The sequence below is a fragment of the Anguilla anguilla genome, chromosome 1, assembly GCF_013347855.1.
Source record: "Anguilla anguilla isolate fAngAng1 chromosome 1, fAngAng1.pri, whole genome shotgun sequence".
NCBI lineage: Eukaryota > Metazoa > Chordata > Actinopteri > Anguilliformes > Anguillidae > Anguilla > Anguilla anguilla.
The window spans coordinates 75297213-75302348 of record NC_049201.1 but is presented as its reverse complement, the minus strand read 5'-3'; the positions used below and the strand labels follow the sequence as shown (position 1 = coordinate 75302348).

The 5136-nt window shown below is 50.5% G+C and overlaps 1 protein-coding gene across 1 annotated transcript in view; it reads left to right on the top strand.

The window, feature by feature from the left end:
- The window catches only part of qrsl1 (glutaminyl-tRNA amidotransferase subunit QRSL1), a 12258-nt gene extending 12189 nt beyond the window's left edge, over positions 1–69 (top strand). The window contains exon 12 of the mRNA XM_035384131.1: positions 1–69. This exon is cut by the window's left edge and continues 599 nt beyond it. The gene's annotated coding sequence lies outside the window, so the exon portion shown is untranslated.
- Positions 70–5136: the final 5067 nt, after the last annotated feature.

Sequence of the window (5136 nt, the reverse complement as noted above, 5' to 3'; positions counted from 1 at the left end):
CTTTTCTGTATGATTTGCATTTATGTTTAAAAGCCCGTAAAATGCAATAAAATTGCTTAAAGGAAAAAAGGATTGTTTTTTCTCCCCCATGTCTAGAAGTCTTTAGTGGTGACATATTAGCTCAGGTTATGGATCAATGAACTGGTGGATTATAAACAAAGATTTGTTGATCTGAGATGGCGATGGAGTAAATGTTGGGGAACGCTCTGGTTGTTTTTGGGGTTCACTTTCTTCTGCTGAGGTTTTCCGTTTAGTTTCACCTGTTCTGAAGCTCTGCAGTTCTTCACTCTCCCTGCGGGGGCGCTGTTGGATCCAGCTTCACTCTTCCATTGCATTGCTTACTTGCTCATCAGTGGCCCTTTATCTGAGTGATTTTTAGGCCTCACCTTTTGTTCTTACATAAAATCTAGTTCAGGTTAAGCAGCCCGTTTCCAACAGAAGCCCAAACTGGAATCTCTTTGAGTTATGTAAACCAGAGCTGAGGTTTAAAAAAAAAAAAAACTATGATCTGTGGACGTCACCGTCCTACTGTGTCTGTGACCCTCTCTTAATCACAGACACCTGGAATGGGGGGAGGGGGGGGGTGAATCGCTTTTGTGAATTGTGCGCGGCGTCTGGCCTGGTATACGCGCTTCCTCTTCCTCTCGATTCTGCTTCTCTCGGATGTTTCCTGCTTCCTCTCCTCCGCTGTCTTTATTTTTTTTTTGTCTGTGGAAGGGGGGGTGCGGGGAAGGGGGGGGAGGGTTGGGACCCGGTGCTGTTCTGCCGCGCTGCCCACCCGAACGCCAGACTGAGGCGGTGAGACTCGGGCTGCTGGGCGCTGGTAGGCTGTGCGCTCCAGTCCAGGATTAATACCACACGGCCTGTCCAGCTCGAGCCAGCGGGACTTTCCCTTTAACACGGCTGACACGGAGGAACGCAGTGACAACGTGAGTGCACGTGGGGGGGGGGGGGGGGGGGGGGGGGGCGGCAGCGGGGATGGGGGGGTGGGCACTACAAGGCATTAAAAACCAAATAAAATAGAGTAAGTCATTTGCATTGGTGTCAGGACTGATGGTGGTCTGGGGGTTTGGTGTTGGGTGGTGGTTTTTGGACCAATGGCAGACCGGGGGCCTGTGGGGGAGGGGTTTCAGGTCCTTTCACAGTCTTGCTGGAACCCTACTGGAAAAGCCACGCTCACAGAAGCGCGGCCAGCGAGGTGCACTGTGGGTACAGGCGAGGTGCTCGTGCCACGCCACGCCGCAGGGCAACCCGGTCGGTCTCCAGGAAGCCGGAGGAGAAAAGGGGTCCTGTTCCGCGTGGCGGGCGGCGATAGCACCTGCAACGGCGCAGATAACGCCGCGGCGCGCTCCCGTAACTCAAACCTGACGCCTCCGCGCGGCCGGGCTCGTTTCCATATCTCTTCCCCCCCGACCGGCCTCCGGGGTCGCTCGGAGACGCCCCCCCCCCCCCCCCCCCGTGTGTGCGTTTTCTCCCCGCTCGCGGTGTGTACATAGAAACGGAACGCCGGTGACCGGTGACGCGCCCGCAGTCGCACCCCGAGCGGGGCGGGGGGCCGTTCGAACCCTGATTGATGTCCGGGGCGGGGTTCGGCGCCAGACACGGCGCGGTCGCATTCACAGGACTGGTGAACGCTCCGGTGTTCTCTCACCGTAAGTCACTCTGGATAAGTGTGTGTGTGTCTGACGAAAATGCAACGTGATCTATTTGTGCCTGTGTGTGTGTGTGTGTGTGTGTGTGTGTGTGTGTCCATCGTATACCGGCAGCCATTCCTCATTAATGTTGCAACATTACGGATTGGATTTCTCCATCACTGCAGCGGCTGTGGAATCAGACACCATAGAATAAGGGTTCGTAGAGCAATGCAATTACAGGCAAAAAAAATAAAGGGGTGGGGGGGGGGTGAGGTCTGCAAACAATATGAAACAGAAACTGTCCTCTGGGAGAGGAGAGCGGAGGGGGGGGGGGGATCCAGTCTCGAGCAGAGGCGGTTGTGGCCGATGTTTCCCTATCAGGAAGTGGGCGAGCGCATATTCCGGAGGTGGTTTTCCCTCTCGTTCAGCCCACCCTTCCGTCCGTCCGTCCATCCGTGCGTGCGTCCGTGCGTGCGTGCGTCCGTGCGTGCGTGCGTGCGTGCTTGCGTGTGTGCGTGCGTGCAGTGAAACCTCGGCTCTGCGGGCACGTGCGACGGGAGCGAATCACGCTCCGGCGCTCTCGGTGCGGGCGCGTTGATTGACGGGCGAAGCCCACGCACCCCGCTCACGCGAGCCGCGGCTAGCTCCGCACAATCGAGCCTCTCTGTCCGCCGCCGCCGCCGCCACAGCTCTGACTCCCCACACGTAACATGACAAATATTTTAATTATTTTATCTCGCGGTGCATTTTCTTTCTTTCTTTTCTTTTATTTATTTTTTTTGTGTGTGTGTGCCTGTATGTGTTATCGGCGCAAACATTCCTGTCCTGTGGGGGGGGAAATTCAGTCTCCTTCTGTCTGTGGTTGGGGCCACACGTTTACGCCCCCGTTTGTCTTTATGTCTGTCTGGGTGGAGAAAAATAAAAAATGTGTAAAAAGCGTATGAATAGGTTTTTGTGGGAAAACTTTATGAAAAGAAATGTATGATTTCCTCCATTTCCTGGTTTTTGTTTTCTGTTCCCTCAACGTTGTTTGTGCTGGATTTCGAATCCGGCTGTGACTTCAGTTGCAGAAGGTGTCGGCTGTGCTAGCGGCACAAACAATTCGTATTTCGTACTCGTTTAGATACTTTTAAACCGATCGCTTCCCAGTCGACCGGTGCTTTCGTTTTCCGTAATGCCTTGTGGCAAATAATTCCCCTCTAGGGGTACGGTTATGTCGTTAACCGCTCGACTGTTGGACCTAAAAAGCTTTTTGGACTCCAGGCGGCTGAACATAAACCGTTTGTGGACCCCGAAGAGTCCAAAGAGAAGGTAAACATTTCGTGTGGCTGACCCTGTCTTGTGCTAAAATCAGTTTACGCACACAGTTACGGACAAACCTAAACATATATTTTTTTTTTCCCCCCGATGACCTTAACTGATCACGTGATTGGCTGGAAGGACAGCCTGCGTGCACAGGGGAGCCCCAGGATTGGGGACCCTGAAACCGTGCATCGAAAGGGTCCCTGTGATATGAGAGGTGGTGGGCAGTATCCCCCGCTGAATGAAATCGTCCGTACGTGATTCTGTGGCTAAATATGGGACCACCGCTGAGCGCTGCCACTGCCCACACCAGCGCAGCCACCAGTAATACTCCTCAAATACTGCTGTTCTGAATGTAACACTCCTCAGAGTATAATACTCAGGCTCTTCTGAATGTAACACTCCCCAGAGTATAATACTCAGGCTCTTCTGAATGTAGCGCTCCCCAGAGTATAGTACTCAGGCTCTCCTGAATGTAACGCTCCCCAGAGTATAATACTCAGGCTCTCCTGAATGTAACGCTCCCCAGAGTATAATACTCAGGCTCTCCTGAATGTAACGCTCCCCAGAGTATAATACTCAGGCTCTTCTGAATGTAGCACTCTTCAGGGTGTAATGCTCTTTAGATAGTAACGCTCTTCGGAAAGAAACACTCTTCAGAGAGTAACTCTCTTCAGAGGATGACACTCTTCAGAATGTAACAGTCTTCAGAGTGTAATGCTCCTTAGAGGAAAACGCCCTTTAGAGGGCTGCTCAAGGCTGCCTGCAGTAGCCTACATTTTGTTCAGAGCAAGCAGACAAATAAGAGTTTGTTAGATCAGTCTTTCATGCTTGCATTACGTTCACATCCCATGCACCCCCAGCCCCACCCAACCCGCTAAACCCAGGTGAAACAAAAGGAGGAAATTAAAGGCTGCTCTTCCTTCCTTCAGCAGCAATGCAAAACATACAGCTCAACATACAGCTCGGGGGGGGGGGGGGGGGGTGTGTGATTGTGCAGGGGATGTGCGTGTGCGTGTGTGTGTGCGTGTGTATGTGTGTGCACATGTGTGTTTTTGGGGAAGTATAGGGGTTGTGTGCAGTAAAGTCCCTCGCAGTGGAAAACTGTAGCGAGATCTCAATCTTCTGCACCACCACCACCACACACTGCACGCGGTCCCAAATGTCACATGCAAATGAGAATTGCTTATCTGATGGCATTTTTCCCGGGGTAGCGATGGGGTAGTGACACCTGAGATTTAGGGAAGGAGGGTAGCCTCTCCATTTCCCCACGTCACACTCGGGCACATATACAGAGTATTAAAAACATGTAAGACAGACAGACAGACAGACAGAACAGACAGAACAGACACCGAACACACAGGCTGCGGACTCTGAATCGTTTACTTCCTCAGCCGAAGACCCACTTACTGAGGAGAGACGTTCTTCTGGTCCCCCTTATTTAAAATGAAGCCTGTCATATATATTTTTGAAATTGCAGTCTGAAAATACAGAAACATGGAAGAATTGACTTTTTTCTTCTTTTTAACAAAAGTATGATCACTCTATCCATCCATCCATTTTCTAATCGTTTGGTACGATCGCTGTAGAGAGGACCTTCTTGTTTTTGCTGCATGCTTCAGCCATTTACATTACGTTACATTACATTTATTTGGCAGACAATTTATCCAAAGTGACGTACAATAAGTGCATACCAAAGGTCATTGGAACAACTACAAACACCGGACCGATAAGGTACAATACTCACATTGTTCAGTTATTCATAGCCATGAACACATTAAGTCCAGTTCACACAGTGAACATTACTCTGACCTAACCTATGCTAAGTCAAACTAGGATGCAGGACACGCTACAACATCAATACAGTAATACAAAGCACAACATTGTGCTGGGTGGAGATACATTTAGATTTGATATTAAAGGGTTGATATTTACATGCGTATTTGTATAGTGGTATTTGCGTGTATATTTGTTTTTCCCATTTTACAAAAAAACTACAGATTGCTATCTTCAGATCAGTGGTGAAACATTTATTTCTGGGGCTTTGTGTCCCAGTAAACTCCTGTGGCTTTCGCTGAGCACTGAAAACCACGCTGTGTCAGGGAAGCTAGAATGCCTGCTTATCTTTGCACACTGGTGAGCGGACTTTGCATGATTATGACCGGGCCACTTGTTTTACATGGGCAAACGTTTGGACGGC